Raw genomic sequence first — 21954 nt, forward strand, 5'->3', positions numbered from 1 at the left:
TTGTTCGGACTACAAGAGGTTACTGAGTTGGCGAGGGTGTAAGCACTGGTGGATATTACATTGCTATGGCAGGAAGAGGATTCAGGAAGCTGGAGCGTGTGTGGTCTGAATGAGTTTACACAGTGAGAGAGGACCATAGAACCACAGGAGGTTACAGAAATGTGGAGAGCCATAGGACTGACAGGGGTTCATGGAGTTGGGAATGTTGGGTGGGATGGAGAAGTTAACAGGATAAGGATGTTTTTAGGACAGGGCTGGATCAGAGACAGGAGTGTTTTAAGGAGCTGAGCTGATTACAGAGATAAAGATGTTTGTGTCGACTGGAAGAACAAACAGAGATATGCAGGGTTGTCGTGATTGAAGATGGTTATAAATATAGGAAGGCTTATGTTCTGGGGGTTATTCAGACATGGATGCTTTGGAAGCTGGATTTCTTTTCAGAAGTTGGAATCACAATTATGGTTGGAGACAGTTTCACAGATAAGTCAGTATAGCACAAACAGGAGGAAGTTGTAGAGGAGGGTGACATTTAAACAGATAGTGGTGTAAGAGCTGGACAAGGTTATGGAGATGGGTAGACGGTGGAGACACGGGGGAGCTTACATTGACGGGGGGTGATAGTGACAAGTGGTGTTAAATAGATAGTGGGTTTTGTGGGAACTGGATTGGGAGAGGCCCAGGCATTGGACTGGGTTCTACAGTTCTGGAGTGCTGAGGGGGCATGAGAGGATTACACTGATAGGGATGGTGGGAGGGTGTCCGCAGACTATTGGTGTTTAGGGACTGTAAGAGGTTTGGTAGATAGGAAGGGCTTTAAAAAATGCAGGAGCTTATGGAGAGTTGAAGAGTTGGACCAGTGTGCAGAGGGAGGTTTCTCAGATAGGAGTAGCTGACAGATAGTGAGAGTTGATTGGTCTGTGTAAGTTAAAGAGAGGGGAGTTTTCGGGTCTGGAAGAGATTACACTGACAGGGGCAGTTGAAGAGAGTGAAGCAAAAATGCATGGAGAAGATAGGGAGGTGAGTAGGGACTGAAGGTGAATACACAGACCTGGAGGGTTGTATTGTTAGACGGAGCTGAGAGGGACAGGGACTGGTGTAGGGATTTACACAGATAGGGAAGGTTGTTTTTTTGGTGAAGGTTACACTGATACAGACAGTGTTAGGGAGTGTTTAATGGACAACAGAGGAGCTCAGAGAGAATGAATTATGGGGAGTGGAGGAGATTACAGATACAGAGATGGCTTTCAGGTTGAAAAGAGCTTCTACAGATCCTCAGTGCTGTAAGGCTGGAGGGAGGTTATGACAGTGAGTATTGCCAATACTTAATTACTTCACTGATATAGAGCAAGTCTCAGCATGTAACTGTCAAAGGGAAGTTGATACAGTCCAGATGAGTTTTCAGAGATACAAATGTTTATGGGAGTTTCAAGAGGGAACAATGATTGGGAGTGCTGTACCAAATGGTAATAGTTATAGGAAGGATCCTAAAAGCAGGAAGAGGTGACAGTCATATCGATCTTTGCAAGGACTGGAGAAGCTTGCATAGACAAGGGGTGTTTTAGAGTCTGGAGGAGATTACAGTGTTAAGGAGAATATTGGGCATGAGGCAAGGTGTAAGAGACAGGGATGGTTGACAGGGCTGGACAATAACCTGAATAGAATCACCATAGTGTAGAACCAGGCCATTCGGCCCAACTAGTCCATTCGAAACCTCTGAAGAGCATCTGACCCAGACCCGCCCCTCTACCTTCACATTAAACCCTGCATCACTCGTGGTGAACTTACTTAAACCACACATTCCTGATTACTACAGTAAATTTATGATGGTCAATCCACTGATCGTGCAAATTTTGGACGCTGGGAGTAAACCAGAGCACCCGGAAGAAAATCATACAGTCAGGGGGGAGAACATGCAAAGTTCACACAGAGTCGATAAGGTTGGAATTGAAGCCAGGTCCCTGACGCTGTGAGGCTGCAGTGCTAACCACTGAGCCACCCGTGTATCTGATTATGCAGAGCAGGCAGACATTACAGCAGGTCCCAAAGTTCAGAAGGGATTATTGGAACAGGAGGAGGATATAGTCAGGAACAGGAGAAGGTGAAATAGTTGGTGTCCATGAGAGGGACTTGATGAGGTTAACGCAATAGGAAGGGTTGTAGACAATAAGAGGTAGGAACGGTTGGGGAGACTGGGTGAAGTTAGTCATACTCAGAGTTGTACACACTGGGTGAGGTTACCGAGTTAGCAAGGATTCTATGGACTGGCTGAGGTAATGGACAGAGGCAGTTGTGGGAATGAGAGTTGTTACAATTGAGAGGATATTTCAGACACATGGATGGTTTTAGTGGCTGCAGGATGTTAGAGAGCCAGGAAGGCTGGTACTAACTGGAGGTGGTCAGAGGTAAGGGACATTGTAGTGATGGGAGTTAGTCATAGAGACAGAGAATATTGAAGAGAGAGCGAGGGCAAGGTGACAGATCTCGGGAGCGTTCAAGTGGCTTCAGAACGTTACACAAAGGGAGGGTTGGTAGGAAAGGCCATATGAACTGGAGGACTCTGGACAGACATGGAGATGAAATGGATGGTGGAAGGTTAGAGGTAATGAGGTGCTGTGGGACAGTATAGAGGAGTGCTGTGGTGACTGGAGAAGGTTACAGTGGCATCATGTGCTGGAGAGGCTGGAGGAAGGTACACAGATGGGGAAGTCAGTTTAGGGCTGGATGTTACAGACAGAGTGGGCTGTAGGTGCTGAACAAAATGACAGACAAAAGGATTTCTGTCGTGTTTTGGCGATAGTGGTCAAAGCATTAGGTTTCAAAGTCATTTTGGAAAAAGGATAGTGCAGAAGTGAAGAGTCCAAGTTTGGGGAAGCCCCCTAATCGTTAGACTATCACTGTCACTGGGGACAGCATGGTGACATAATGATTAGCACTGCTGCCTCACAGCACCAGGGTGCTGGAATAGCACAGCAGGTCAGGCCGATGAAGCACTTAGGCTCGAAACGTCGATTTCCCTGCTCCTCGGATGCTGCCTGACCTGTTATGCTTTTCGAACACCAAAAATCTCGATATCTAGGGATTGTGATGGTGGTGTCTGGTCATTGTCTGTAAGGTATGATTCCGTGAGTATGACTATGTCAGGCTGGTCCTTGATTGGTCTGTGAGTCGGTTCTGCACGTTTTGGCACCAAAAATCAGATGTTAGTGAGGAGGATGTTGCAGACATAAGAGGGCTGATTCTGTGGTTGTATTTCCTAATGCCTTGTTAGATGCCAAGTGGTCCATCCCATTTAATTCCTTTGTTGAGACTTTGCAGTGATTAATACAATGAGGAGCTTGCTGGTCCACTGTCAGGTTGGCAGGATTTTTTTCGCCATTGACAGTGGTTTCATGGAGGACAGGGGATTCTTATTTACAGTTATTTTTTCTTGAATTCAGATTTCACCATCTGCCAAGGTAGGATGGGAATCCGGACTTCAGTTGTACAGTTTAATATTCTGGATAAATGTTAAATACATCAGGTATGTTCAGTTTTAAACATCATTAAATCCAGGTTTTGTTCATTTGTAAAGCACTGTCCATCATCCTGTCCCCTCCATCCACCCCTCCACCAACAAGAGCGAGGAGCACATGGAGTTCCTCTATCACTAAGATTGAGACAATCCGATCAGCTGCTTTCCTCCCTCCCAGTAGCCCACCGACACAAACTATCTAACGTGGTATTCCCCATTTTTGTTCTAAATTAACATCATTCTCTGACGTCGTGAGAAGCCTTAACCGAGCTCAACTTTACCCCAGTCTTGCTAAACTATAGATATTCCAACTATGTCTTCTTCTCCTCCTCCTGATCACCCTCACTCGCCGATTCACAGATATTGTTCCTTATCCTGTCTGTCTGTCTTTTCTGGTTATGGCCTTCTTGCCCATTGTGCTAAAAACTAATATTTGACCTCGCCGTCATTTGAAAATCCTACTCCATCTCCACTCTCCCTTTCCTTTCTGAATTCCTTGTATCAGTAAGTGTAACGACAAACTGACAGAATTACTGAATTCATTAGGATCTGGATATTTGCAATGTGTGTGAGTATTGTGTTTCAGCTCAATCCTATGTGCTGCATAAAAGTTCTTGTTGTGGTTCTGTTCGCCGAGCTGGAAGTTTTTGTTGCAAACGTTTCGTCCCCTGTCTAGGTGACATCCTCAGTGCTTGGGAGCCTCCTGTGAAGTGCTTCTGTGGTGTTTCCTCCGGCATTTATAGCGACCTGTCCCTGCCGCTTCCGGGTGTCAGTTTCAGCTGTCCACTGTAGTGGCCGGTATATTGGGTCATCAGCATGGCACTCATCCACAAACTCCATCAACAAACACATCGACCTGGACAGCTGAAACTGACAACCGGAAGCGGCAGGGACAGGCCACTATAAATGCCGGAGGAAGCACCACAGAAGCGCTTCACAGGAGGCTCCCAAGCACTGAGGATGTCACCTAGACGGGACAAAACGTTTGCAACAAAAACTTCCAGCTCGGCGAACAGAATCACAACAACGAGCACCCGAGCTACAAATCTTCTCACAAACTTTGAGCATAAAAGTTCTCTTTTGAATCACCCTATTATCTCAAAAGATCTCCCCAAACCTTCAATATGTGTTCTGTAATCCTTTTATGATAAGCAGAAGAGTGTAAGGATTATCATCCTAATGTTTAACTTTTGTAAACACGTCAGTCACGTCTCTCCTCAAATTCCTTTGCTACAAGGAGAACAATCTCAGTTTCACCAAACCCCTGATTCCCCAATGTCTTTTTTCTCTCTGAAAGGTACACATCAGGATTATGTTGGAAGATTCTCCAGTCGCCTGCATTGACCGTTTTGTGTAGCCCCCAAACATGTTTTTAAAAAGAGTGAACATTCCCCAGGCCAACGCACTGTGCCTGAGTGGTGTCCCACCTGATAAGAGTAGCATCACTGTGTCAAAGGTGAAGTTGCCGTTTTCCTACGGGAAATTAGGGCTGTTCTCTCATTAGGGAGAGATGACTGGCGGTTGTTTAACCTGAAGGTTACCACAGCCCAGGCAAGGGGAGAGATTGAGAAGGAGAGTCCATTGATTGTAGATCAATATTCTTTATGTATCCGCAACACCTGTACCCTACCGATATCATACCAATGAATAATGCGAAAAAAAGCACGCCATTAAAATCCGCTATTCCTTAAACCATCCTGGTAAATCCCCTGTGCCCCTCTCTGCCATTCTTCCCAATGTGTGGGGCATCTATGGTTTGCACAGACCCAGCTGCTCTGCGTTCCTGTGGGTGATGTCCTCATCGAGCAAAAGTTGCACTAAACCTCACTTTCTGGAAGGGTGGAAGACACAGAAATCCCAATAGCATTTTAGACGTTTTTAGGTGCATGCTTGTGATACCAAGACAGATAACGTGATGGATCAAGTACTGGAAAATGGATTAGGGTAGTTATGTGGTAGTTTTCTTTACAGGCACAGACTCAATGGACCGTAGAGTCTTCCTCTGTGCTGTAAACATCTAGATACTTTGATATAGGAATATGTTAGGCCACATTTGAAACAAGGTCAGAAAAGCTGATAATGGAATAGATGACACATGATTGTTCAAGTTTTTTGGAGGAAAGTGAGGCAGAGAGATTTAGGAGGAAATTCTGGAGTTCAGCGCAGGAAGCCAAAAGAGCTGCCATCAAGTGAGAAATAAAGTGGGGTATCCTCAAGGCCATAAATAAAGAAAGACACATGTAGCAGAGCTTTGAGAGACTGGAGGGGATTAGAGTTAGTGAGCGTTCTGAGACTGGAGAAGAATTATACAGATAAGGAAGAGTTCTGAGGCTGAATGAGGTGACAGTGATAGGGAGAGTTGTAAGGATGAAGGAATTTTTAGGTAGTGAAAATTAGAGTTGTAATATTATACAGCATAGAAACAGACCCTATGGTCCAACTAATCCCTGTCGACCATAATTCCAAACTGAGTTAATTTCACCTGCCTTCCCTTGATTCACATCCACTCAAACATATCTTATTATGTACCTGTCCAAACGACTTTATCGTAGAACCCCTGCATTGTGGAAACATGTCATTTGCCGAACAAGTTCACCGAGAATCATTCCCGTGTATTTACTTCTCACTCATGCACCCTGTCTATACATCCCTGAACAGTATGGGCTATTTAGCATGGCTAATTGCCTTTTAGGAGGAAACGCACGCAGACAGTGTGAGAAAGTGCAAAGTCCATACAGACAGTCGGAGGAGGCTGCAATTGAACCCAAGTCCCTGGCGGGATGGTGCAGCAGTGCTAACCAATGAGTCACCGTGTCGTCCAGCAACTGTAATTGTATTCACAGTTAACAGTCCTCTGCAAATTCTTTCGCCGCATTAACCAGCTCTGTGCAAAAAAATAACAAAAAACCCTAATGTATTTTAAAACTTTTCTCCTCACCTGTAAAGTTATGCAGCCCACTCTTGAATTGCGCCCCCTCCTGGAAATGACACATGCTATTCACATTACTTTCACATCTCATGATTTTATAAACCTCTATAAGGAGCCGACAATTTCCTCCCACCCGAAGTGTTTCCCTGCTCTCACTTAAGTCACTTGCTCTGTCTGATTACCTGAGAAAAGGTCAGGATTTTCTCCTTTTTTGATGGAAACATTTAAACACTGATAAAGAAAATGTTCTTGAACTCATTTAGCAAATGCTTCACCAACTAAATGTTTCACACTGTGGTACTCCGGTCAGTGTTTGGAAAATTAAATTCCCTACTATTACAAACCTTTTGTTCTGACATACACCTGAGCACTCTCTGCACATTTGTTCCTCAAGTTCCCTCTTCTTGTTGCAGCGTCTATAGTGCCATCCATCAGGGTGACATTTTCTTTATTGGAAAACGTGTTAAAACTTTTCAAATTAAACCTCTCCGCCACGATTTCAGTTTTTCTGTTAAATCCAAATTATATTCTCCAAATCAAATTTTCATGTGTGTATTCATCCAGAGGATGTGGGTATCACCGGCCAGGTCGGCATTCATTGCCCATCCCTATTACCCAGAGGGCAGTGAGAGTCAACCGCATTGCTGTGGGTCTGGAGTTGTGCGTAGGCCAGACCAAATAAGGATGGCAGTTTCCTTCCCTATAGGTCATCAGTGAACCAGATTGGTTTTTCCTAACAATTGAAAATAGTTTCATGGCCATCATTAGACTTTTCTTTCCAAATTTTATTGATTTAAATTGCCACCATTTGCTATGGTGGGATTTAAGTCCAGGTCCTCAGAACATTACCTGGGTCTCCAGATTGCTACTGTAGTGACAATACCTCATCGAGGATCACTCCCCTTGTCGTGATGTTAAAAAAAAAGAAAGCTCTCCTTCAATGCTTATAACTTGAGGAAATGAATTGATGCATCTCCAAAGGCTTCTCCAAAACGCTAGGAAGCAGAAATCTGTTTTGGGGATACAAATCATGCTTTTTATTCTTTTTTAACATTTCTGAGATAAATGAACAAGAAATGAATCTTTTTTTAAAAAAAAATCTTATACCATGGACATGTAATTTCTGAAGCTGGAGGGGGATTACAGAGATAGTTTATTCCGGAGGCTCACTGAAGATGTAATATAGTATGGTTACGAAACGTCTGAACGTGAACCGTTCAGCTGAGTGAAGAAACTTACATCCAGAACCTCAACCTCAACCTCAACCTCAGCTACAAATCTTCTCAGAACTCGATAGGCAGGGTTGTGAGGCTGGAGGAAACCCACAGTGACCTCTCCCAGCTGACTGGCCATGAAGCTACAAACGTCTCTGGAAATCGAGCGGGCAGAACAGAAAAAAAACAACAGTGACATTTCACAGCTGCACTCAGAGGCCGTACACTCTCGAAGGATTCAGCTGGTGATAAGCTCAGAGAGTTTCTGTGCGTTAAAGTATAAATCTAAGTCTGTTTTATTTTCGTAAATCTACATTAGTGAGTAAGGTGAAGGTTTCATTTTAATTTATCTTCTGGTCACTTTATTAATTTTTAAAATATGAAACATAGGTATTAAGTTATTCGAGGGCAGTATTTTGTGGAGCTGTAAAATGATAAGATGCAGAGATGGCCATTTTTTCAGTGATGTTCTCATCCTGTCGGATACGAGAGTTTAGACAGTATTTCAATGATCCCTGATGATTATGTCTGCACAAAGTGTGGATGCAAATCCTAACAATCACATAGATCAGTTGGACTGGCAGTTAAAGGCAGTGAGGATTTCACAGGAGCCGGGGATGTGATCATTGACAGTTTCGGTCAGAAAAACTGCAGATACAGTCTGGTAGATGGGTTACAGGGCAGGCAGGAGAGGGAGGCAGATGGTGCAGGAGTCTCCTCTGTCTATCTCACTGTCAAGCGAGTATACTGCTTTGGAAAATATAGGGAGTCACAGATACTCAGGGGAATGAAACACTGGCAGTCAAGTTACTTATACTGAGACTGGCTCTACTGTAATGTGAGATATATAAGTGTCCAGATGATCGATGGTGACAGGGGACTGTCTAGTCACGGGCAGGGACAGCTGTTTCTGCAGCTGACAGTGAGACAACAGAATGGGGTGGTACCTCCCTGGTGCCAGGATAAAGGATGCCTCTGAGAGGGAGCAGAATATTCTCAAAGGGGGAAATAACCCTTTGAGGGGAGGCCGTTGTTCATTGGTACCAATGACATAGGAATAGAAAATGACAAGTTTCTGATTAGAGAATACAGCGAATTAGTCTGGAGGATTAAAAAGTAGGTCCGTGAGGATAGAAATATCTGGATTACTCGAGATGCCACATTTTAGTGAGAGTAGGAACTGCAGGATAGAGCAGATGAATGAGTGGCGAAGGGTCTCGTGTTGAGGAGAATGTTTCACATTTCTGGATCATTGGAATCTCTCGTGGGGTAGTATTGACCGACAAAAGAATGATGGATTGTTTCTGCACTGGAAGGGAAGGTTTGCTAGTGCTACTCAGCAGGCGTTAAACCAGTGGGAGTGGGCGTAAACCCAAAGTGAGAGTTAGGAAATAGCTACATTTGAGGCTGGCACAGTTCCGATGTCAAACAGTCAAGGGTAAGACAGAGCAATAGGTGGGACTAATCAGATACACTACATTTACTTCAATGCAAGATGCCTGACAAGAAAGGCAGACGAGCTCAGGGTATGGTTTTGAACATGGCACAGGGATATTATAACAATTACAGAGGCATGATTCTGGGATTAACAGGACTAGCAGCTGAATGTTCAAGGGTATACTGCAAGGATAGAAAGGGGGCAGCAGAGCAGGGGGATTGGTGCTGTTGACTAGGGATAACATTACGGCTGGGCTTTGGAAGGAAATTCCTGGGAGTACATCCAGGGACGTTGTTTGGGGGGAACTAAGAAATAAGAAATTGATGATCACCACATTGGGATTGTACTATCGACCCCCAGCCCCGCTTCCCCAGTAGTCAGCAGGGAATTGAGAAGCAAATTTAACAGCAGATCATTGTTATCTGTAAGAATAATATGATTGTATACAAGACTCGACCTTTTTTGCTTTATTCATTCACAGGATGAGGGTGTCATTGCCTGGGCACAGAGGGTAGTTAACAGTCAACCACATAGCTGTGTGTCTGGAGATACATGTGGGCCAGACCAGGTTAGGGTGGCAGATTCCTTCCCTGAAGGACATTAGTGTATTAATTGATTTTTTTCCCAGCATTTGACAATGGATTCATGGTCTTTAATAGATTTTTAATTCCAGATTTTCATTGAATTCACATTCCACTATCAGCAGTGACGGGATTCAAACCCAGGTCCATGAATATAAACCGGGTGTCTGGATTATCCGTCTAGGATAATATCAGTCGGCCAATGAGCAGGGTGAGTCACTGAGGTATCAGTGGGGCAGCACATAAGCATCAAAGATCCTGTGGTACTGTGGCTCAGTGGTTAGCACTGCTGCCTCATCGCAGGGACTTGGGTTTGATACCTGCCTCAGGCGACTATTTGTGTGGAATTTGCACATTCTCCCCGTGTCTGCGTGGTTTTCCTCTCACAATCCAAAGATGTGCATATTGGCTGCATTACCCATGTTAATTTGCCCATAGTATCCAGATGCAGTAAATGAGGTGTTTGGATGTGCAGGAAAATCTCTGCCTGGTGTGGACAGTTCCTTTGAGGCCTTGGACACAGGTGAGGTGTGGGTGAGTTGTGAGTGCAGGTTTTTACTGCTCCCCTGTCAATAAGAGAAGGTGAATGGTCGGTTGGTGGTGGTGGGGGAACGCGTAGACCAAACAAGGGAATGGTCTCTGATTAATACAGATAGGGCTGGGGAGGGAAATATGTTCCTGGTTGTGGAGTATGACTGTAGGTAGCGGACATGGCAGAGGTTAATGCGTTGTATGTGGAGATTAGTGGGGTGGCAAGTGAGGACTGGGGGATTATATTCTTATTATGGTTGAATGGATGGGTAAATGCGGAGGTGCGGGAAGTGGAAAATATGCGTTGAAGGGCATTGTTGATCAAGTGGGATGGTATTTGCTGTCCTTGAAATAGGAACCGTTCTGGAATGTCCAGGAGTGGAATTGCTTCTCCTGGGAACAGATATGGCAGATGCGGAGGAATTGTGAGTACAGGGTCATACTTTTACAGGCGTATACTAGAAGGAAATCAGGAGAGAAAAAAGAGGACATGAAATAGCTTCAGCAAATGGTTTAAGGAGTATCCAAAGACGTTATACAAATACATCACAGATCAAAGAATAACCAGGGAGAGAATAGGACCCCTTCAAGATCAAGAAGGCCATATATGGAACTGCAGGAGGTGGAAGACATACTAAACCACTGGAACGTAGAACATAGAAAAGTACAGCAGAGAACAGGCCCTTAGGCACATGATGTTGTTCTGAGATTAATTGTAATGTAAAATATAGTAACTTAACCTATGCACCTTTCAACTCACTGCTATCCATGTGCATGTCCAGCAGTCGATTAAATGTCCCCAATTACTTCGCTTCTACCACCTCAACTGGCATCGCATTCCATGCATCCCCAACTCTCTGCAGAAAGAACATACCTCTGAAGTCTCCTTTATGACTTCCTCCTAATATCTTCAAACTATGTCTTCTCGGACCAGTAAATCCTGCCCTGGGGAAACGCCTCTGGCTATTGACTCTCTCTATTCCTCTCAGTATTTTGTACACCTCCACCAGGTCTCCTCTATTCCTCCTTCTCTCCAACGAGAAAAGTCCAAGCTTATTCAACCTTCCTTCATAAGACAAGCCCTCGAGTCCAGGAAACATCTTGGTAAACCTTCTTTGCACCCTCTCCAAAGCCTCTGTATCTTTCCTCTGATAGGGCGACCAGAACTGGATGCAACATTCCAAATGTGGTCTCACCAGGGTCTTGTAGAACTGCAGCAAAACCTCGCGGCTCTTAAACTCGATACCCCTGTTAATGAAATCCAAAACATCTATCCACTTGAGTGGCAAATTTGAGGGATTTCTGTACTTCACACCCATATCCCTCCACAGTGTGTCCCTCCACACTGCCAAGAATCCTGTCTTTAATCCTGTATTCAGCATTCGAGTTCGACCTTCCAAAATCCATCACTTCACATTCATCCAGGTTGAACTTCATCTGTCATTTCTCAGCCCAGCTCTGCATCCTGTCTATGTCGCGCTGCAGCCGGCAGTAGCCCTCTATATTATCAATGACACCTCCAACCTTTGTGTCATCTGCAAATTTATTAACTCACCCCTCAACCATCTTATCCAAGACATTTACAAAAACAGTAAACAGCAGAGGCCCAAGAATAGAGCCCTGCGGGACCCCACTCAACACTGTACTTCAGGCAGAATACTTTCCATCTCCAACCACTCTCTGCTTTCTGTCAGCCAGCCAATTCTGAAACCAGATAGCCAAATCTCCCTGTATCCCATATCTCCTGACTTTATGAATGAGCCTACCATGGGGAACACTATCAAATGCCTTGCTGAAGTACACATCCACTGCTCGACCGTCATCAATCTATCTTGACACCTTCTCAAAGTACTCAATAAGATTTGTGAGGTACGACCTGCCCCTCACAAAGCCATGCTGAATGCCTTTAATCATACTATGCTTTGCCAAATACTCATAAATCCTATCCCTCAGAATTCATTCCAAAACTTTGCTGAGGACAGGCTTTAGACTGGACTGTAATTGCCAGGGATTTCCCTATTAACCTTCTTGAAAAGTAAAACAACATTCTCCTCCTTCCAATCCTCCGGTACAACTCCGGGGGAGAATGATTAGCGAAATATCCTGGCCAGCAGCTTCACAACCTCCTTTCTCGCTTCCCGGAGCAGCCTAGGATTGGTGGGTGGCACAGTGGTTAGCACTGCTGCCTCACAACGCCAGAGACCCGGGTTCAATTCCCACCTCAGGCGATTGACTGTGTGGAGTTTGCATGTTCTTCCCGTGTCTGCGTGGGTTTCCTCCGGGTGCTGCGGTTTCCTCCCACAGTCCAAAGAGGTGCAGCTCAGGTGAGTTGGCCATACTCAATTGCCTGTAGTGTTAGGTAAGAGGTAAATGTAAATGTATGAATTGGGGTATGGGTGGGTTGCGCTTCGGCGGGTCGGTGTGGACTTGTTGGGCCGAAGGGCCTGTTTCCACACTGTAATGTAATCTAAAATCTAAATCCGAACTGGCCCTGGGGACTTGTCAAGCTTAATGTTTTCCAAAATTTCTGGCACACCATCTTCATCAATCTTGATTTGGTCAAAACAGTATCCCATCTCGTCTAACTTTTCATTTACGACAAGCACACTTTCCTTGGTGGAAACCAAAGCAAAAAAAAACCTCATTCGGGGATTCCCCAATCTGCTCAGACTCCTCGCACAAGTTCCCTACGCTATCCATGATCGGCCTTACCTTCTACCTGATCATCCTCTTATTCCTCACGTATGAGTAAAACGCTTTGGGTTCTCCCTAATCCTTCTTGCCAAGCCTATTTCATGGACCCTCCTGGCTCTTCTCAGTCCATTTCTGAGCTGCTTTCTAGCAAGCCTGTAAACCTCTAAAGCTGTGCTAGATCGTTACTTCATCCACCTTACGGTAGCTGCCTTCTTCCTTTTAATGAGAAGCCCTTCTGTTCTCATCATCCAAGGTTCCTTAATCTTACCACTTCTTATGTGTCTCAGAGGAACAAATTTTTTCACCAGTTGCAACAACTGCTCCTTAAAAAGTCTCCACATGTCTGCTGTGCCCTTTCTGTGGATCAATTGCTCCTAGACTGTACTTCCCAACTCCTGTCTGATCGCGTAGTAATTTCCTTTGCCCCAATTAAATATTTTCCCTCGGTAACTGTCCCTTTCACTCTCCAAAGCGAGGCGAAATGTGAGCACTTTCACCAAAGTGCACTCCCAACGCGAGATCTGAACCTGTCCTGGCTCGTTGCCAAGCACCAAATCCAAAATGGCCTCTCCCCTCGTCGGTCTGTCCACATACTGAGTAAGGAAACCCTCCTGAACACACATGACAAAAACAGCTCTTTCCAAACCATCTGCAAATAGGAGGATCGAGGTGATATTTGGAAAGTTGAAATCACGCATAGCAACAACCCTGCTACTCTTGTGTTTTTGAAGAACCTGCCCGCCAATGACTTCTTCAATCTCTCTGCTGCTATTAGGTGGTCTGGAGAAACCCCCAATGCGGTGGATATTCCCTTGCTGTTCCTAACTTCCACCCATACTAACTCTGTACACAAACCTTCCTCGAAAACCTTCGTTTCTGTATCTGTGATGCGCACTCTGATCAGCAATGCTACACCCCCTCCTCTTTTTCCACCCTCCCTGTTCTTGTTTAACATTCTAAACTCGGGAACATCAAGTAACCATCCCTGCCCCTGTGAAACCCCTCATGGGTCTCCATTATGGCCGCAACATCGTAGCCCCAAGTCCTGAACCATGCTCTAAATTTATCAGTCTTATTCCAGACACTCCTTGCATTAAAGCAGACACATTTTAACTGAAAACTGTGTTTCATTGCGTGAAAAACCTTTTTGATAGATTCGATATATCCTGTCATTGTCCTGTCTGCAACTGATCCCCTCTCAGACATGTGTCTCAGATTCCCACCCCACTGCCAAAATAATTTTAACCCTCCTGAATCGCATGAGCAAATCTCCCACCCAGGACATTTGTATCTGAAGCCCTCCCTCCTGCACCAGCCTCGCAGCCATGTGTTAAGCTGCATTCGCTGACTGTTCCTTATCTCACTATCTTGTGGCACCAGTGGAAAACCCAATATTACTACTCTACTTGTCCTGTTCTTCAGCTTCCAACCGGATTATCTGTAGTCAGTTTTCAGACCCCCAATCCTTTTCCTGGCTATATCATTGGTTCCAATATATACCACGATTTCTTTCTGCTCACCATCCCCCTTCAGAAACTTGTAAACCAGATCGGCGACATCCGAACCCTGGCACCGGGGAGGCAACATATCTTCCGGCTTCCTGACCACAAAACCTCCAGTCAATCCGTCTATTAAGTCTCCTACCTGTAGCGCTTTTCTATTTTCCCTCCTTCCCTTCTGAGCCTCAGTGCCAGAGACCTGACATATATGGCTTTCCCCTGGTAGGCTGTCCCCACCAGCTGTATCCAAAACGGTACACTTATTGCTGAGGGGAACGGCCACTGGGTATCCCTGTTCTAACCATCAGTTCTCTTTCCTCCCGCGACAGTAACTCAGCTATCCTTACCCTGTGTCTGGGAAGTGACCACCTCACTGTACATCCTATCAATTCCCCCCTCAGACTCATGGATGATCCATAGTTCAACCACTCCAGCTCCAGTCCCCTAACTCGGTCTTCGAGGAGCTGGAGTTAGGTTCATTTCCCGCAGATGTAGTCGACAGAGACATATGAAGTGTCTCTGACCTGCTACATTCTGCTGGAGGAACATGCTACTGTCGTGACATCCATATCCCGTTTCTCCGAAAGCCCGCACAGAACTAAACAAAGGAGGAGAACAAAAGAGAAACCTGAAGACTTACCTATTTTACAGACTATTAGTAAGGTTAGAGGAGGTGGGTGGGAGCGACGTCTGAACTAAGCTTTTTGAAACGTTAGACTCATCCTCCCAGAAGTCCTTCGCTCCTCCCTCATAACTCTCGGCAATTGGAAACCCCAACGCCTGAACTAAGGTTTTTAAACCATTAGTCTCACCTTCCCAGAAGTCGTTCGCTCCTCCCTCGCACCTCCAGTATTCCATGTCATTTTATCACTGGAGAAGGATATGGAAGCTGAAGAGTTTGGAGAAATAAATAGTGATAACTTGAAAAGTGTCCATATTATAGAGGAGGAGGTACTGGATGTCTTAAATTGCATCAAGGTGGATATAGCTTCGGGACCTGATCAGGTGTATTCACGAAATTTGTGGAAAGACAGGGAAGTGATTGCTGGGAACCTCCCTTAGATATTTATATCATCGTTCGTGACAAGTGAGGTGTTGTCAGATGGGTGCCATTCTTTAAATAAAAAGGTGGTAAGGAGAGGCCAGGGAACAAGAGAACAGTGAACCTGAAGTCAGTGTCAGGCAAGATGTTGGAAGGGGTTCTGAGAGACAGGACTTAAATGTATTTGGAAAGACAAGGAATGATTGGGGATAGTCAACATGGCTTTGTGAGTGGGAAATTCTCTCGCTAACTTGATTGAGTTTATATTTGAAGAAATGACAAAGATGATTACTAATAGTCTGTAAAATAGGTAAGTCTTCAGGTTTCTCTTTTGTTCTTGGCAGACTTTTGGCATTGTATATGTGTGAATTGAACAGGATTCCACAAAGCAGACTGGTGAGCAAGATTAGACAGCATGGAATGCAGGTAGATCTAACCATTTGGATACAAAACTGGCTTGAAGGTCAGAAGACAGAAGCTGGTGATCGAGGGTTGCTTTGTGGACTGGAGGCCTGTGAGCAGCAGTGTGCTGCAAGAATGGATGTTGTGTCCTTAAATAAATGGGAGAAAGTGAGGACTGCAGATGTTGGAGATTAGAGCTGAAAATGTGTTGCTGGAAAAGCGCAGCAGATCAGGCAGCATCCAAGGAGCAGGAGAATCGCCGTTTCAGGCATGAGCTCTTCTTCAGGAATCATTCCTGAAGAAGAGCTCATGCCCGAAACTTCGATTCTCCTGCTCCTTGGATGCTGCCTGACCTGCTGCGCTTTTCCAGCAACACATTTTCCGTCTTTAAATAAATGACTTGGATGTGAATACCTGAGATATGGTGAGTAAGTTTACAGAATAAAACAAAATTGGTAATGAAGTGGAGAGTGATGATGGTAGTCCAGAGTAGAACAGGATCTTGATCAGATGGGCCAATGGGTCGAGGAGTGACAGGTGGAGTTTAACCTTGATAAACGTGAGGTGCTGCGTTTTGGAAAGGCAAATCAGGGCACGACTTATACACTTAATGGTAAGGTCCCGGAGAGTGTTGCTGTACAAAAAGACCTTGGAGTGTAGCTTTGTAGTTCTTTGATAGTAAGATCACGGACTGACTGAGTAATGAAGTACGCGTTTGGTATGCTTGTCTTTATTGGTCAGTGTAGTGAATACAGAAATTGTAATGTCATATTGCAGCTCTACTGGACATTGTTTCAGCCAATTCTGGGATTCTGCTTTCAATCCTGGTCTCCCTGTTCTAGGAAGGATGTTATGAAACTGGAACATGTCGAGAAAAGATTTGCGAAGACTTTCCCAGGGTTGGAGGGTTTGAACTGAAGGGAGTCGTTGAATAGGCTGGCGCTTTTTTCCCTGGAGAACCGGAGACTGAGAAATAATCTTATCAAGGTTTATAAAATCCAGAGGGATATGGGGAGGGTGAACAGTTGGGTTTTTTTTGCCAGGTTTGGTGGGTCCAAAAAGAGGGTATAGGCTTAATGTGAGACGGAGAAGTTTTAAAACCAATCTAAGGGGCAATGTTTTCAAACTGAGTGTGGCATGTATATGGAATGAGCAGCCAGAGAAAGTATTGGAGATTGATACGATGACAACACTTGAAAGGCATCTGATCGGGTACATGAACGGAAGGTTTGGAGGGGAGGGGAATTGACCAACATCTGGCAAATAGGACTCCATTGATTTATGATTCCTGGTTAGAATGGAATATTTGACCGAGGGGTCTGTTTTTCTGTTGTACATTTGTGACTCTAATGCATTTAAAATTAAGAAAGGTTTCTCTTTCATGGAGAGTTAGCAGACGTTTAGATAATTCTCCTCGGAGCTGAGATGGCTAGGCAATGATTTCGAATCTGAGCAGGTTTGTTTCCAGGATATTTAATTTACAGAGAGACAGAGAGAAATTATTAATTTTGTGACAATTTTTGGCAACTACTTTCAGGTAATTAGAAAATAATGCAGGGTGAAAATGTGAAGACTATTTTACTCATTAAGTTCTGAACACCTGCAACAGTTTGAATGGCAGTTGGATGAAGATTCAGCAGTTATTATCAAAAAGATTTGGAATTTAACTTTGAGGGAATACTTGGAGAGTTATGGGAAAACATGATAGGGGAATTGGGACAGATTTGCAGCATTTCCAGAGGGAGAGAGTACAACCCCAATGGGCTGAATAGCCCCCGGCCCCTATGCTCTGCGATACTACCCCATTCACTGTGCGTGATGATGCTCATCCCAGGGCAGAGAGAAGGATGATCCCAGCAGTCACGTCACAATGGGTCCCGGCTGATTGAGACAGTCGCTCCAGAACAATAGGGGTGTGGTCCTTCAGCCAATGGGAGAGAATGAGGAGTGGGGCCAGGAGGATGACATATGACCATGAGCTGTGCAGGTGCAGTGCCTCTATGAAGGGGGACTCAGTGATTGTGAAGGGAGTGGGAGACAGAGCAGAGACTGGGAGAGAAATTGAGTTAGTGTGGACTGGGAGGGTTTGTAAATGCACAGTGTGTGCTGCCAGATCTGAATAAGAAACTCCTCCTAAATTTGAACGAAAAGAATTGCGGTTGCTGTAAATTAGAAACAACCAAAAAGTGCTGGAAAACCTCAGAATTCTGACAGCATCTGTGAAGAGAAATTAGAGTTACCATTTCAGATCCGGTGATCCTTCCTGAGAACTGAGAGTAGGAAAATGTCAGTCTATTTGCAGACGGTAGGGTGGGTTGCTATGCTGTAGAGAGGACATAAGGGGGAAATTGTAGGTTTGGATAGAGCGAGAAGAACAGTTCTGGGTAACAATCTGGCTGGGAGGGTAAGTAGCTGTTAATAGAGACTATTAGTGGCTAACCATAGGAATTGTGATAACATGGCCTGGTGTTTGGGGTAAGGCCAGGACATGGGGGAGTTCAGGCCATGAAATTATTGAACTCTGTGTTGAGTCCGTAGGGTTGCATTATTCCCAAGCGGAAAATGAGCTGCTGTTCTTCCGGCTTATGCTGATCTCTGATGGAACACTGCCGCAAGGCGGAGTCTGAAGTTGGCCAGGGAACACGGTGGGGTGTTAACTTGGCAGGTAACTGGAAGCTCAGGCTCATTTTGCAGGCAGAATAGAGATCAGCCCCTGTCATTTCCTCCAACTCCAAGATGCCACCATGAGACATATTCCTCTCCACTTCCTTGTCCACCTTCTGTAGGGAATCATGCCTTTCTGAAACCCTGGTTCACACCTCCTTCACGCTCAACATTCCCCCCAATACATCCAACACCTCCAACACCTTCCCCTGCAACCGCCGAAGGTGTAACACTTGCTTATTGGCCTTCTCCTTCCTCAGTATCCAAGGGCCACAACACATCTTCAAGTTGAAGTTGCACTTTACCTACAGTTCATACTCCAGCTGACTGCACTCGCTGCTTCCAATGTGATCTGTGTCTCACAGAACAAAACTCGCCCTGATCTTCCAGTTGCCTGCCGCCCCACCCTGTTCCCTGGCCAACCTCTCTGTCTCGGGCTTGCTGCAGTATTCCAGTGAAACTCAGCACAAGCTGGAAACATAGCACCTAATTTTCTGCTTGGACACCGTGCAGCCTTCCAGACTGCATATCAAGGTGAATAATTTTAGGGCCGTCTCCGAGACCCTTTCCACACACGCCAGGCCTTGTTATCACATAGCCTGCAATTACACGCTACCTCTAAATCGCCACAAACTGTCTCTGTTATAAGCTGTCCCCAAGTGCATCACTCCACGATTGTAGCTGCCGAGGACACAAGCTTCTGGAATACCCTCCCTAACCGTCTTTGTCCTCCTTTTAAGATGTTATCTTCCAATCGTTCTCTTAAATCAACGTTTCAATCCCTCTGTGACAAATCCTCTACGATGCATCAATGTGAAAGACTCCATACAACGGACGATTTTGTTAATGCCGCACATAAATGAAACAGGAATAAACCCTCACTCTTGTAACTGATGGACAGGAGAAAAAGCAGGAAGCCCTGTGCATGGTCCAGCAAACAATGGGCCCCGGGTGATTGATGTCAGCGCCGGACCAAAAGGAGGAGAAGGGGAGAATCTGGAGGACCTGGCAGTGGCGGCTGTTCCTCCAACCAATCAGTGAGTGAGGGTCAGGACTATAGTAAATCATGCGATCGTCTTCGCGGGCCACACAGTGTCATCGTGACCAAAGTTCGGGAAGATGTGGAGGGGAGGACAAGGGAAGGAAAGAAATAAACAGCAGGAAGCTGGAGGGAAATGGTGTTGGTATGAGCTGAGAGACCTTAGAGACATTTGGTGCACATTGGCAAGCACGATTTTGAAACAGCCAGTACCGTGTTTGCAACAAACGGGAAAACGCCTCAGGTGGAAATTCGGCCTGAGTGAATGTTGCCATCTTTATTAGGTGCAAAGTTAAAATTCACATGACACCAAGTTTTGTACAACAAGTTTATTTGTAGTTGTGAATCAGGATCATAAAACACAGAATTTATATTAAAAGATTAGTGTCATGTAACTGAAATTATGTATTTAACGAACCTTGACTTTTCAGTCTTCCCCCTTTTAGAATGGGGTGCAGGTTTTCCTTTGTTAACTTGTAAATTCCAGAAGTTTCTTTTCTTAATATTCTCATACTTTACATAAAGTTTTATGTAAAAAAAATCTGGTATCTCAGCTCAGACCATGTAGTAAAGGTGTGAGTCTGTCTGTATCCCAATCTTGAGACAGAATGATTCAATTTCCAATGTGGAATTAACAAAATCTTACATGGACTGACCGCCTGCAGATTGTGCAGTGAATGCAGGTAGTCAGTAAGTGCAGGTAGTGAATCCATGTAATATTTTCTGAATTTGACTTAGGAAATAGAACTATTCTGTCTCAAGATTGGTATACGGACAGGCTCTCACTTTTAACGTATTGTCTGAGTTGAGATGTCACTCTTTTTATATAACCCTAAGTTTTCTTGAGACTGTGTCTTAATATGTGAATCCCAGAACTACTTTTAACGAAACCAAATGTGCACCACCAATCTAAAAGATGACAGACTTAACAACGATCTAGGTTTGTTTAATATATCATTTAACTGGCGTGACACTGTAATCTTGTACTATAAATTGTGTCTTATGATCCCGCTCCATAACTACGCGATGAAGGAGCGGCGCTCTGAAATCTAGTGCTTCCAAATAAACCTGTTGGACAAAAACCTTGTATTGTGTGTGTTTTAACTTTGTCCACTCCAGTCCAACACAGCATCACCACATCATCTTTATTTGGGGCAGTGATCGTCGGGACACGTGTGCGGCTGCCACCTTTGTAAGCAGAAATCTGCAGTGGGACGAACACACTGCCTTCCTTGGCAGGAAGTGACAGAGCAGGATTAACACAGATCAAATTCAAACTAAGAGAAATTGATTTTTTTTTCTGGTTTTATTCCTAGACTGAGCCAACACTGCTCTGATTCATCTCTGGGCGAAAGTGAGGACTGCAGCTGCTGGTGGAAACTGATAGATTTGCCCCTGAATTGACTGCTGACCTCCACAAGGGGTACTGTGAACAGTCATCCTGGGCCACGAGGAGAGGACGGTGGGAGTTTCTCACCTGAGTTGACTGGGATGGATTTTATAAACTTGTATTACAGCTCCCCTCGATTTCCTTTGCTCTAAGGAGAGCAATCTCAGTTTCCCCAAACCCCTGATTCTCCAATGTCTGTTTGCTCTCTATAAGGCACAAATCAGAATTATGTTGGAACATTCTCCACTTGCCTGCATCAGTGCAGCCCTCAACAATATTAAAGAAAGTGAACATTCTCCAGGACAAAGCACTGTGCCTGAGTGGTGTCCAACTTAAGCATTCTATCTCTGCATCCCCAAGGCACAGTGGCATTACCGTGTAAAAGGTGAAGTCAGCATTTTTCTACCAGACTGTAGGGCTGTTCTCTCATTAGGGAGAGATGGCTGGTGGTTGTTTAAACCCCCAGGCAAGGAGAGATGCTGAGAAGGTGAGTCCATCTATTGTGGATGGATATTGTCTGAGTTTCGGTAACATATATATCATACCAATTAAAAATGTAATAGAAATCCAAAGCATGCTAGTAAAATCCTCCATTCTTCGAACCATCCTGGTATATCTTCTGTGCCCCTTCTCAGGGACCTTCCATCCTTTCCCATGTATGCGAATCTCTGGTTTGCACAGACCCAGCTGCTCTGTGTTCTTGTGGGTGATGTTATCATCAAGCAACAATTGCGTTCAACCTCACTGTCTGTGAGGGTGGAGAACACAAAATCCCAACACTACTGGAGATGTAATTAGATACACATTGAAATGTGTATTACAGGTCTGTGGGCTATGTGTTGGATAATGGGATTAATCTGGTTGGGATATTTCTTTATAGCAGGTCTGTGGGCTATGTGTTGGATAATGGGATTAATCTGGTTGGGATATTTCTTTATAGCACAGACCTCATGGACCACATAACAGCTTTCTGTCGTGTAAAACTCTTAGACACTTAATATCGAAAAATGACAAGACACA

General features: G+C 44.7%; 1 long non-coding RNA gene across 1 annotated transcript; it reads left to right on the plus strand.

The window, feature by feature from the left end:
- The first annotated feature begins 3436 nt into the window (after window positions 1-3436).
- On the plus strand, window positions 3437-21514 carry LOC148136770 (uncharacterized). The gene is made up of 3 exons (XR_015754418.1): window positions 3437-3520; window positions 19246-19542; window positions 20861-21514. It is a non-coding gene; the product is annotated as an uncharacterized LOC148136770 (long non-coding RNA).
- Window positions 21515-21954: the final 440 nt, after the last annotated feature.

The sequence above is a fragment of the Chiloscyllium plagiosum genome, unplaced genomic scaffold (genome assembly GCF_037043375.1).
Source record: "Chiloscyllium plagiosum isolate Xiang-an unplaced genomic scaffold, Cpla_swu_hap1 HiC_scaffold_45, whole genome shotgun sequence".
NCBI lineage: Eukaryota > Metazoa > Chordata > Chondrichthyes > Orectolobiformes > Hemiscylliidae > Chiloscyllium > Chiloscyllium plagiosum.